Here is a 14,852-nt window from a genome sequence, read left to right on the forward strand (position 1 = left end):
TGCCACCTTAGAAGCAGTTATGGCTATGATGTGAACAACAACAACAACAACAAAACCCTCTTTTTTTTCCCACCTATCCATGTAACTAATTTGGCATTTTTCAATCCTGTCCTTTTCTCTTTGGGCAGGGGAACAAAGGAAAGGACAAAGACCCAGTGGCATGAGTTTCCTGGCTGTGCAGAAGTTCATAGGCAATGGGGAACAGGCTTGCTGCTCACAAGAAATGAAACTGTTTGGCCCAGAGACCCAATTTGGCTACCAAAGAATCACACTGGAGCCCTTGTTTTGGGAGCTCACTGGAGCTTGGAAGTGATTTTAGACATCTCCATGACCCTTCTCGAGCCAAGTCTTTCTCTACCTTTCTAGACTTACAGCAATGAAAACCATGTTGAGCTAGTTAAACATCACCTAGCAGTGTCAGTGGGAAGCTTTAAAAGTGACCAGCACCGGTGCACTGAGTCCTGTTGAAGTTGATTTGAATTTCAGAATCATATTTTCAGTGAGTTGTGTGAATGCAGAATGGGAAGAAAACTCAGACACGAGAATTTCAGAAGGCAATGAAGCAGGATATAGTTATTTCTGAGCTATGAGGTATTATTTTTTTCCCCTGCTCTCATCAGGAAGGATTCTTGGAAGAGAATAAAGTGTTCCTAAAAGTCTAAATTGGAAAAAACCTAACAATTCTCTCAGCAAAACATACTTGGTTCATACTCTATCAGTCATGCAAACCATTTAATGACTTCTGCGAAATCTTAATTCCTATCATCTCAAGGCTAGCAGATGCAGTCTTGATAACTGAATTATGGTTTAGATTCCCAGAAATCTGTGTTGAAGTGGGAAACATATGAGGACTAGAAAAACCAATAATGTGCCCAAGTATACATAGCGTAAAATTCATTACCAGAACACTACCAGCAATAAGCATGCAACAAATATAGATCATGGAAGATAGATTGGATAGGAGCATCTCTATTGCTCATGAGAGCTACGGCGCTGAAAAGTCCAAGTGGAAAGGTTTGTTTCTGACATGGCACTTTACATTAAATGTGCGTGGTTTGCTATCTGGTCAGTACTTGCTCTTCCTAGAGCTGAACTTTCTGATTTGAGAGCTTAACACATCTCATCATTAATCACTGTACAGTTTTCATTTTCTGCAGAAGAACGAAACTCTCTTACTGCCATTCAAAGCTCGGATGAGCTAAACCAAGAAAAGCTGATGGGCATTCGATTTTTCAATGGCAGTAAAGATCAGCCAGGGAACTTTCCTGTTTGCTGCAATCGTTATTAATCAAAATACATGCAGTTAAAATAAAGTATTGAATTATTTTTAATATTCTTAATGAAGGGCAGGGGAAAAAAGCAGTATAGGAAAAAATCTGTGAAAAATTCAGAAATTAACACTTATGTTTGTTTTCGTTCAGAGCATTTTAAACTGGAAAAAAACGGTTTACAAGAAGCAAAAAAAAATTGCTTCAATGCACTGGTATGATTGAGTTTACTGATGCTGAAATGTCTGATATTTCACAGGAATGACTTATTAACATTCGGAAAAAATCCTTAATTTTCTTCCTAAAAAAACCCTCAGAACAATTAAAGTATTTTAAAATAAAAATTAGAGATTTTTTTCAAGTGTGAACAATGACAGTAAAGCTTCATCTTCTTCTGGAAAACATATTTAAGAAATGAAATTCAACTGTTATTTTACCCACTGTCATTTCATCTATATTTGGAAAATTAAAATGTCACTTTTGTCTCAGTAAGGCATATATTATCACATATTAGGATTAAGTTAGTACCCCAAAACTCCCAGTCAGAAGCAGGTCACACTGTAGTAGATTGTGTTAAAACACAGAATCGTACATAATTCAGGTAAGATTTTATAATGATTTACTGCTCTTTTTTTCCTGCACTGCAAGGTCCACAGGTTTCTCAGGCTTGTATAACTAAGAGAAAAAAGTAAATTAAGTCACAGTGTCTAACCAGAGCCAAAATCTCCCGACTCAGCATTATTTCCTGTGTACCTAGGCTATTACATTACATAGCAATTTCTCCCTAAAACAACATTAAATGAGACTTGCACTCTCTCTGAAGGATCTAATGGAAATGTCTTTGAAATAATAGGAAATCTCACGCCTAAAGGACACATCCAGTTATTAAGATGACACTTCAGGATTTTGGATACCAGTGAAAATAGCTAATGCTTTAGTCTTTCCTTGCCATTGTTTCTCTGTCTCCTTAGGCTGCAACATTATCATCAATCACTGAATGAGTTTGAATGAAAGGAAAATCTTATTCCCTTTGTTGCCTGCTAAATATAGTCAACAGTACCCTCATGTTCCAGATTTTGAAAGGTGCTTTAATTTGTGCTGGATTTTCAGTTCTCTATCTACAGATAGATATGGAGGTTCCTTGTATAAAACCATGTCAGCCGCTCCAGACAGAACATATTGATGCCTGGGCAAGCTGCGGTACAAGAGTGCGCTCCATCACTCCTGTGGTACAAAGCACCTGGAGTAATCCCTTTCCAGGTGACCTAAAAAGAGTTTGTCCTAGGGCAGAAAAGGTTTTGCTGCCTTCCAGCTGCTCCATGCTATGTTACTCAGTATATTACACTGGGAAACTTTTAGTTGGATTTCACTATTCTCTTTTGGTGTTTGACAGAGTTTCCTAACAAATATTATTCTTTCCTACCTCTGCCCTAGGCTTTTCCCTTCCTTTGCCCCCCCCCTGCCCCCCACAACTACCCCCCTTTTTTTAGGGTGGAGGGGTGGCAGGGAACTGGTATTCTCATTTTCTTTCTCTTTAGAAAAACTGCTAAGGAAAATCAAAACATTATTAGTGTAGTCAATTCCTTCAGTGTAGCTATTAGAGCTATCAAATATTTGCAATTCTGATAACAAATTGATTGTTTTTGCTGCTTGGAAAGATCAAGCCTTGCTGGAGTGCAATTGTTGTTGTCCCGCTGCTGCTACATATTGATGCAGCAGATTTTATTAACAAGTAGTAAAAATGGATTTGGAGCTTTCAAAGTGACCAGTCTGAAAGGAGTACACACACAAACATTTTTACTGTAGTAGTACCTCAAGATCCCAGTACAAATAAGGGTGTTGTTATGTCAGAGGTTTGCTAACACAGGGAGAGAGTTCTCCAGAACAAAAAAAGCCAAAAGGCCAAACAGAGGACACAAAAAGGGGAAGAAAAGAAGTAAAGGTGCACATGGCAGCATAGACACCTTTCCTTCCTCAGCCTGTTCTGTTACGTTCTGTTCTGGACTCATGCTTTTCACTATAACTTTAATCTGACGCAACTACTCTGCAATGGATCAAAACCAAACAAACTGGGTATTTGGGGGGTTTATTTACAAAACAAAAACTTAAGCCCCCACCGTGTGCTGTGCCTGACCTTGCCATGTCTGCCTTCCTTTATACGTGACAGAGATCTCTGGCCAAATCCAACAGGATATGCACCATCCCCAGCTTCCTGTTACCCTCCATTATCAAAACCACTTAACTCCTAGTTCAAATCCTCCCCTCCATACTTACACAATCATAATCCATTTGCTCCACATTTAAACATGCAATGACGACAGAAGCAAGAAAAGAAAAAAACCCCAAACCTCAAGCTGTGTGGCAGAAAGCATCATAACCACAACTGATGTGTAAAGAGGCCATCTCGTGTTCTCCTGTTCACATTTATCACAAGTATCTCATGCCTGTCAATCTTATTTTGATTAAAACAGCTTTCAGGGCAGTCCCCTTTGCATTTGTAAATTAATCCTTCAAATACCCAAATATCTCACTGATGCCAGTAGGACAGTTAAGCACTTCTCTGTGGAATTCTCAGTAAGCTCTGAAACAACCAACAACCATGGTAACACAGACAGAAACCACAAGACAGCTCTTTTTCAAGCTGTTTTGGGACTAAACAAAAGATCAGATAGATTAATAACCTTTTAGAGAGTTAATAGAAAAACAGAATAGGAAGTTCCCCATCAGGGAAGATTAATTGCGTTATGTCCAGATTATAACACTGATTGCTGGGGAGAAATGAATTGTGCTGACACATGTGCTGGGAATATTCCTCTTGTCCTGGCTTCTGCAACTAGACACAGACAACACTAAAAAAATAAGAAGAAAAAAATTCTGCAGGTTTCTGCAGAGTTTGATCTACAGGTCTGAGTACAAGGTGAGTGCCAGAAAGAGTTGTTAAAAACAGAAAGAAAATGTAATAATCTGATGTCATGAAATTCTGTTCTGGAGGAGATCATAAAGTAGAATCAATAAGGGTGTGGTCCTTGAGAGAATAGAGCTGATCACAACCCAGGGGAAACAGGAGACACAGGACCTCACCAGACACTCCATCCAAGAAAAGACTTTGGTCCACAGAGGACTCAGCACAATTATCTAATTCTATAACTTATATTAGAATAAAATTAATGGCTTTACTGGAACCTGTGGCAGGACATGCATCAGTTCAGTCACTGCCTCTTCTGCCTGAAACCTTTCCCTGGCAGCTAAAGCTGTGCTGGTACAGGCTCCCAGGGCAGTCTCAGTTGTCTGAGCTGTATAGGGAGGTACATAACTAGGTTTGCCATCCCAAAATAGCCTGCTCATGCACCAGGATGTCATATGAATAACAAAAACTGTGTCACCAAGTTATTGTTCTTCAGGCAACCCAGGCTCATAGTTCTCAAATACATTCAAAATACCAGGCAGAATTTCAAGACACACTCCTCACTAGGGATTGTTTCTGATGAACATTCTGCACTGACCTTGAAATACAAGAAGAAAACTTGTACCAGATGTGAGCCTAGATACCCATAAATCAGATTGGAAGTTCTGGAACCTGCAGACAGCCTGAACAATGTCACATTCCAACGACTTCTATGCTTTCTACTGAGGTTGGTGCTAGGCATTTCATAAATACATAAGTTTAGCCCTACACATACAGCTTATAAATTACAGAGGCAAAAAGCAGAAGAGCAAAACACATTCTGTACCTTTGGATCCAGTTCCCAATTCACTAGGCTATTTTTGTCTTTAAGTGTCTTTTAAAATCCTAACCTTGGTCTCTACCATAAAGGTCATGACTGATCAAAATGAAAGACTTCCAGATAACTGCCAAGAACAGCATGTAGGAAGAACAATGGAATATAAACAGTGACAGGACACAAAAAGCACATGACATACAAATCTAAGAAAGGATGGTTTGTTTGAATATATTGTTTTTCTCTGGAAAAAACAAAAAGTGAAATAGAGCTAAGCAACTGAGCAACCATGAAATTGTTACTACCTCAACAAAAAGGGCAGCTAAATGGCAGAAGTTTGGGCTGCCTAGAAAAGAATATATGGAATATATTAGATTTCTTGTTATGTTTTAGAGGAAGCAATTAGATTTCAGACTGGCTGAAAGTTTGTGCTCCTAGAGGCTGAGAAAATGCGTGTAACCAAGTTATTACCCAAGCCCCAGCATTTACAATTTTATACAGTAGCTCGACTAAAATGGGTGAATGAGGGGAAGTTGCAAACATGAGCTGGGGAGAAAAAGCCTGTTTGATACATGGAAATTTTAAGCACCTTTAAATTCACAACCCAAAGCCTGTGATTGGTACAAATTTACCAATCATGTAAGAAGCAACGAAACAATCCATGGAGATCTTAAGAAGGAAATCTGAGGGCTGAGGGTGCTTTTTTTCAGTTTCCTTAGATCTTCAGGTTACTGACAAAAATATCACTTAATTGAATTAGATTAGGGGTTACAGCTAATTTGGAGAATGCAAACATATTATTCTGTCATGAGCATGGGTTCTTACTGGTGGCCAGAGCACTCACAGTGAGAGCACCTTGCTTTACTGGAGTCACAGAGGGGCTTTAAAATGCCAACTTCGACCACGTTTCAGACTTCAACACACCAGAGCAGAAGACAGACCCAGCACTATCTCCAGTGCAAGTGTCTTACCCCACCACTGAATCTGCTAGTGTAACTTCAACTGGTCCAAAGTGATGCCTCCTGATTTTCTAGAAACTTTTTTTCTCAAAATATTTTTTCCATTTTGTTAGCTTGAAGCCTAACATTAAAAAAAATAAATGAGCATAGCAGAAGCTTCCTAGGATCCTGCAACTGGTCAGTAAAAGAGACTTTCCACTAATTCTAAAAGATAAAACAAACATCTGGACTTCCCACTGAGTAGCTAGAAGGATATTGGATGGGGAGGAAGGTGTCCACAGATTCTTCCTGGTATTGAGCATTGACCAGACAAGGATTCTTTTCCAAAGATACAAGATTCTCAATTAATTACTCTGGAATCACCAACATTTTAGTGAATGCCAAATGCTTAAAACTTGAGAAATCAACATTTTGCAATAAAACTTCATTTTACTTCCCAAAATGGCAGAGATTCTTTTTCTGAGAAAACTTTTATAAGAAAATTTTTATGACACAGCTGAGACACGAGAGCTAAACAACCGTCCCACAAGCTTCCCTATCTTTCTTTTGTAGACTGCTGCATTGTACAGCAGCTTTCCCCAACTTGCACAATCCACCTCATCTCTGCTGTTTGTACAAAAGCAGGGCTTGAGCCTGCAGGATTCTTGTTGCACAGTTTCCTCTTACCAGAGGAAATTGCTTGACAATGCTATAAAGTTGTGAGCTGTGTGTTAATTTTATGTCTACCATGCACATTCCACTCCTCTCAATTAAAAAAGTTATTGACCTTGATAATTAAAGTAAGTTGTTGAGGGTAGCACAGCTCAAGTGGTGGTCTCAGTCAGCCTTGGCAAGATGTACATTAGGACTAAAGGGGTAGAAAAATTAATGACATATAAACCCAAGTTGTCCCTTTCAAGCACCATTCCAAAATAGCACAGTGACATGCCTCAGAGATGTAATGATTAGATTATCACTAGAGAATATGTATTAGTTTGGGGAGTTTTGCAGACATTATTATTTCTTTTATGACAGTTAAAGAGCCCAAATCATGCACTGCGAGACTCGAGATGGTGATTATACAGAGAGAAAGAAGAAGAAAAATCTCCACCCAGGGAGTTTACATTCTCAATGATGCTCAGGTACACTAATTATTAGGTTGCCTGACATTTAATCAATCGCTGAACAATTTAAGTGCTTGACAGAAATGAAATATCTGTCTTTGATTTATGTATGAGCAGGTTTCTAGCAGGAAAAACTTAAAACCCTATAAACCAATTATTATTCCCATTACCTCATCCTGAGTGACTTTCTGGGATGATAAAGCCCATCTTATTTGGACTTATTGCTGAGAAATAGACTTCTAAGGCATAAAGTTCTCCAGATGGATGCTTTTTGGGAATTAGTTGAATAAGAGAGATTTAATCCATCCAGAAGTCAGTACACTTAAATACACGATGAACATAAAAAACTCATTGCTAATCCAAAGTGACAGGTACTAATAGGGTACTTAGTGGATTAATAGCTAGCATGCTATGTTGCTAGGACCATGCTGTTTATTTCAATTGTGTGCTTGAACGGATGCAGAAAATAAACTCAGTCCCTTAGGCACATTTAATTCAAGTGGACAAAAATGCCTGATTGTACATCTAAGCAGGCAATTGAACCTGCAAGTTTATCTTTAAGATGCCATATTCTGTCAAACGCTTGAGAAAAAAGCCATAAACCAATTTTGGAAGACCCTTCAAATGGCTACATGTGGGGGTTTTGCTGGTTTTCATTGTGCTACCTCTTTTGGCAAAGTGAATTTTTCAGCTTTACAGCGCTGTCTCCCCAGGTCTTAATTAATACCATGCACAGGTGGCATGCAAGATAACCACAGTAAATCACACAAAGGGTTATGAGTCTCTGAAGAACTGTTATTAAAGACAGTCACATCATAAAACAATAGGCTGGAAGGATGAAACTGTCATACACTACCCATCTCACTTGGGGCTTTTCATGTCTGTAATCATTCCTTCTACAGAAGAAATCAAACTTATGTAGCCAGAGGCCCAACCCAACTGAAAAAAATGGGAAGACAGACAAAAATGTGCAAAAAGACTCTCTCTCCCTAACGCTTTCTGTGACTCGAGGTGCTGCAACAAGCATACTTGATGAACAAATGATATCCGTCATACTCCTAGCGTGTTTTTGCTATTGCTGTTTTGATGGAGGTAGTGTCAGGCTCCTAACAGCTAGCCTGTGAAGTCCCCTGACTGTGTAGCACCAGCAGTTGCACGGGCCTGGCAAGTAAAAAGTAGAAGGCAAAATTACTCTCTGTGATTAAACGATAGTCACCCCTTCTTGTTCTCTGACTGCACATTAGACAGCGTTCAAAATCTAACCTTCATGGCTTCGGTTGCGTGTTTCTCTCTGATCACACACTACAGAAAATATTCAGGATGGTGATTAGTTCAAAATACTCAGGATGGTAATTTGTTCAAAACTGACAGTCTGCTCACTGTTAGCACTGTAACATGACAGACTCCTCCAGAAAGGCAGAGCAAGCCAGATATTGTTAGATCTTCCAAATTTAGAAGATGAAATCAGGTTTCCCGTGTTGTTGGAAGAAGGATCAGCAGGAGGATGTTCAGTGCATGTCAGCATGGTCTTGGGTAGCTGCAAGAAACAGGCTCTCGAGGCTGCCCTACTCCCTGGCAAGCAGCTCTGACCAGCTCTACAAGTCCTTGGGGAAGAAAAAAAAAGGTAACAAATAACTTCAATCTTTTTCTAAGTACCAATTCACATTTTTTGTTCTCAAAGGATATTTGTCATTCTGCTAAGAAATTTTGTCCTTGAAATCAAACTAACAGCCTTGCCATGTAGTGGGAAATCCTGTTTCAGCACACTCTAAGCAGTAATAAAGCAGTGAACACCAAAGGATGCACAGAAGACTGAAACAAAGAAATACCATTGATGAAGACTATAACAACAATGACCAATAAACTCTGTTCTAAAAAGCAATCATTGTGAGGAGAAGCAACACACCAAAAACTCATCCACTTTTTTTGTGTCCCACAGTGGTGAGCAGAAGATACACAAGAGGGAACTATGAAGGGGAAAAGCATGGAGACGTCCTTTTACCATTTACCTTTCCATATTCCAGCAATCAGTTGATTATGGACTTCCTACCTATGGAATCGTATGGAATTTTCTACTGAATTTAATTTATCATTCTAAATGTTTTACTTTGCACTGAAGATAATGAAATATAAGAAATAAAGGCCACATCTATGTTTGGATTGCTTCTATGTTTTTGTACTTCGCATTAACCACTTGTGCAATTGTATGTTGTCAACAGTACCTTTCTAAACCATAGAAACATTTAAAAAATCATGGAATGGTGTGGGTTAGAAGGGACCTCAAAGATCATCTAATTCCAACCCCCCTGCCACAGGCAGGAACACTCTGCACTAGACCAGGTTACCTAAAGCTCCATCCAACCCAGCCTTGGGCACTTCCAGGGATGGGGAATCTTCAGCTTCTCTGGGTAACCTGTTCCAGTACCTCACCACCCTCACAGTAAAAAATTTCCTCATTCTAACCTAATACAGATCTCTACTCCTTCAGCTTAAAGCCATTACCCCTTGTCCTATCACTACGTGTCCGTATAAACAGACCCTCTTGTAGGCCCACGTCAGGGTCCATTGAGTCCAACTGAATATGCTGAACAAAGTGTTCTGGAATGGCACATTTTGATATAGCTACACAAGATGCTTCCTACATATAAGACAAGATTATATTTATTTTGCCAAGGGCCATATTGGAGATTTACGGTGGATTAAAGAATTGGACATTTTTTTCTTAAGTACTAGTATGCTGCATTAAATGCCAAACCATGTCTCCTTTTCACCTGTAATTGAAAATGAGGTACAGCACCATAGAAAACCCCAGCAGAACATGATCACACTGTCATGAAAAGAAGAATAAAGATGAAAACCTCTTGACTTCTGTCAACAGAAGAAAAACAGGAAGCAAACGAGAAAGCAAGGAACTACTAAGGAACCAGGCATGCTGCTTTTCTGAGCCGGAATTTCTCTGGATAGCTTTTAGGTTTTTTTTAAACTAGACACTGCACATACTAAGAAATACTCTGAATACTTGCCAGCTTCATAATATTGAAGCAAACAATCCTCTTTGCTTACATTGAGAAGATTGAGAAGGTAAGCAAATAGGGAGGAAAATTTTTAAGACAGTGTCATCAGAGTTCAGATACTAGCAAAAGGAAAGCAAGCTCACTTCCTAGATGAGAAAAGAAGGAATTTTTCTCTATACAAAAGCATAGTGATGTAAAGATATGACACATCTGAGTTTTCTGTCAGCTGGTGTTAGCATACAGGAAAACAAAAAAGCAAAGCTATTCAGAAAAGCTTTTTTAAATCAGCTGACCATACAGATAGAAAGCAGCAAGAATTGCTGGTAAAAGGAAAAATAAACTGTCAAAACCCTCAAAGACAGGCAAGATCTTTGAGGGAAAACTGTCTATGTTTTCATATTTTTAGCAGATACAATATTTTTAAACATCATTCCAGAAGAAAAACAAGTTTCAGCATTTTCTTTGCTCAGATTTTGGAGCAGGGACACACACACACACAGAGCTAAGTTTGGTTTAGCAGAACTGCACTCAGGTATTTATAATCAAGAGACTCAGGACTCTGGAAACAAACTCTACCATTTCAAGTATTAAACGCAAAATCCCATATCTGCAATAGATTTCAGTCTCCCTGTGCCTTGAGTGTTCCTTTCTACAATTAGGACAGCAAACATATAAGCTAGTACTCAGGATCTAAAAGCTCTGTTGGCTGAAACGCACCTTTCCTCGACTTAACAGATAAATAAGGCTGTTTTTTCAAGAAGCTTTGCATTTTCATCAGTAAAACAAGAGTGCCCTAAACAAAACATAATTGGTTTGCAGAATATATTAACTGAAAGTTTCCAAGTAAAACTGTAACAAATTCCAACCATGCACTTCAAAATTTATAATTTTCTGTTGCCTCATGTTCTGGTGTAAGCCATAGTATCAATCAAACACAGACCCACTGATTCTGTAATGTCTGGTTAGTAAACAAAACTGTCATATTCTAGCAAAAGTTTTCAGAGAAAGTCCTCTATGGTGCTACTTCAGATCCATTTCTCCTTGTTATCCAGAGACTAGGTGTCAGCTCTTAACGCATTCCTGAAGCATATATTGCAACCATCAGTGAGTAAAGACACATTTTGGAAGTTGCTAACTGGTCCCATCACAGATATTCTGCACCCACCCTGCTAGGGGTTCACCAGGTGCAGACAGACAGAGTGGACTGGGAGCACAGACACCCAGGACAGTCCAATGGACAGAAATGTTTGCATAAAGAGAGTGCTGCTTCTTTTTCCAATACATAAAAAGGGCAGGTTTTGCCAAAACCTAAGGCAGCCCATTTGAATCACACCTTCCAGAGCCCGAACTGTGAACAGTCCTACTCCACTGCTAATCCACCTACAGGCATTCATCATAGAATGTTTGGAAAGAAAAAACCTTGCAGCTTGTACAGGCATCTGTTTTTGCAACTCTAATCTTACTGCAGCTGTTTTCTGATACTCTTCCTACTTTTTCACCCTTTCTCCCTAAAGGAGAAGACATATTCTTTTGTCTGCCTCACTGATACACCATCTTTTATTTATACAAACACATAAGAAGTAAGCATGTCCCCTTTGCTAGAAGACCAAATTCAACCTCTCCATCCCAAAAAGCTATTTGGTAAAGTGACACAGAATCAGTTGTACCATTGCATCATCTCGGAAAGGAAATCGGCAGGTACAGTTGTTCCTCAATGATAATCTACTCACACAAAGATTACACTCTAATTAGGAAGAGCTGAATAGGTTTCTAAAGAAACTTTGTCCAAACTGTCAATTAAACGCAGTCTGAGTTTATTATGATTTTCACAAAACTAGGACAAATTGGTTTCCATCAGCTTTGTTCAAACTCACAGTCCTTTTTCTGGTTTGAGTTCTGGCCAGGGATGAGAAACAAAAGCAGAAAAAATGCCATAAAGGGGTAAAATGCTGTTCTTGCTGAATTTACAACACACAAGTGTTCATTATCTCAGTCGCTCTTGTTCTTTGAATGAAGTGTCTCTACCAAGCCACACTGACCTTCTCTTTAAGTCTAATTTCTCTTAATTTAGGGAAAGCTTTGCCATACACAACCAAACTATGGCTCCAAGGCTCCCTTTAAGAGGGTTTTAATGCTGGCACAAAGAAGAAAAGTGTTCTAGTACTTCCTGATATTTTTTTTAAGGGATTTAAAAGCACTGAATAGTATCTGTTACTGATTCCCAGAGAAAAGAGGAAAGCATTGGTGCTACAGCCCTACTTTCCCCACTTTTGATAAGGAAGCAGCTGTTGCAAGAGCTATCCCACACCCTAAGGGGGTTCATCAGTACTGACAACTTTCCAAGGAAAAAAGTTGACCAAAGGTCTGCTTAGAAAGCTGGAGACTAAATGTATCTTCACAATTCAAGGCTGTAGGAATCACGAACTCATGAGGTCTGCCTGAGCAGTGTCACTGAACTTAGAGAACCAAGAAATGTTATACTGCAAAAAAGAAACCTGACATTAATTTGAGATGTTTTCCAATGGAGAATCTTTTATCATGCTTCCATAAGTCCTTGTGTTGCTGAACACCCTCACTGCTCAAATTTGCTCCCTTTACCTGACCTGGATTTCTCTGTGCCTTGACAGTTTTCCTCTTTTATCTCCACAGTACAATTCCAGTTGGCAATGCTTTCAGGGGCGCTAAGTAGCCATGGTCACCGCTCTGCCAGCTGAACATGATACTGCTCTCTTCTGCTCTGCCTAGAAAAGCTGGTAATGGACCAGAAACCAGATTGACGTAAACACAATGAATTCCGGCACATGGAAATAGCAAACATTAATTGGATCACAATAGCTTAAATGATCCCTTTACCAGACTGTAAATTTGTTTATCATTTGATTTATTACAGACAATTTGTTGAGGAAAAATTCAATTGCTGAGTGTTCAACATTGGATGGTCGATTGTGATTATCTGTTACTTCCCTTCATTGTTGTCTGTTATACTCTGAATTGTCATCAAAATTAAATACCTCTAAAAAAATACCTATTCCTTTAAAAAAACAAACAAACAAACAACACTCCCCCACCCACCCCCCACCAGACTCAGGTTCTTACGAATAACTGTAAAACAGCCTGGAATTCACAGCTGATGAATCCCATCATGGGACCTGAAGTTCAAGAATTGTAAGTCACACATTCAGGGATCTAACTCATCAGAACATGGCTTAGATGTTTTATCTGTGAGAGATAAAAAAATTCCCTCCCAAAAGGAGAAAAATGGGGATATCATCATCATTCTTTGTATATGGTAAATGATTACAGGAGCACATAACTGCAGGGGTTGGAAGTGACCTCTGGAGATCATCTAATCCAAACCCCACTAAAGCAAGATCACCTAGACCATGTAATGAATATATTTCTTTAATATATTTCCTGCACTAGAGTCCTGAATTTGTCAGGATTTGCCAAGAACTGCAACACGTTTCTAGATCTCTGATGAGTTCTAGGCTTATACCCAGAAAATCAGAAACGTTCCACTGGCTGAAAACCAGGACTTTTCTGTTTGTTTTTTTCATGAAACATTTTACATCCCTAACACTAAACTTATGCAGGCTCTCTGCAAGCCGAACAGCAACACTATGAATCTAAATAGTCCTTGAAGTGATTATTACTTTTTCTTTTTAATTGCTGTTCCACAGCTGGAAATCTTACCAAAGTCACTCTGTTTAAATTATCCATGTAACTGACAAGAAAAACAGAAATAGCTAACTACAGTAACTCAAAAAAACCTGTGTAACAACTCAACCTGCTTGAGACACTTAAAGCCATTGGCTTCAGGATCTCAGAAGGCAGAAAAACAATATAGTCTGAAGGGAGAGACTCGACACAATAGAAAGTGGCAGGTAATACCAGCTTCATTATAGAAACTGCTAATTTGGATGCAACAGTGTCAATAAGAATTATACTAATGAAACTATCCTCTAAAATGTCAGTCAGTAACTCCAGTAAGGTTTGTATACAATTTTCTGAGCTGGCTTAATGTTTGCAGTTTGATTCATTCCCAAATTCCACATCATCTTTCTAACAATTCCCTTCTGTAGGAGTACACCAGCCAGAAACAAAAGCAGAAAAGAGATACAATACAGAGACTAACAACTTTTTTGTTTCTGCGCTGTGACTGCATTTCCTTGGAGTACTGGCAACAAATGCTTGCAAGCACAGAAGAGATGTGAACATACTACAAAAAACTAACATGTTATATCTGAACAGAAAAATAACCGGTTTTTTCTTATATTTTAAACTATATATAAAAAAATAGCACTGATCATCAAAAAGCAGTTCCTTAAAAATTGAAGGCTTGAATCATAGAATCATTAGGGTTGGAAAAGGCCTCCAAAATCATCTAGTCCAACAGTCCCCTTACCACTTATATTACTTACCAAACCATGTCCCTAAGTACCTCATTCAACCTTAAAAGGCATAGAAAGCAAAAAAAAAAAGTGCTCTTTTTTGCATAACTGTCAAGTGGCAGATCTGGAACTGCATAACATGCATGAAGTAACTTCACATTTGTGTTTCATGTGTGTTTCAGAGAAGAGAGTTACAATTTCAGCCCTCAACAGTCCTGGATCTCACAATAAGAATGTTCTAGACACTCAGGATGCACAAAGTTCTCCCCTTAAGCACCCCCTGAAGTCAGTGCAAGTCTTTGTTCTTAATTCAAAGCGAGAGTGGATAAGGCCATGGGGCATATCTATTCGTAAACAGTAACAAGACTTTGGTACTAAGAATAGAACTTGAAAGCTCT

This window comes from Gallinula chloropus (assembly GCF_964237585.1).
Source record: "Gallinula chloropus genome assembly, chromosome: 4".
NCBI lineage: Eukaryota > Metazoa > Chordata > Aves > Gruiformes > Rallidae > Gallinula > Gallinula chloropus.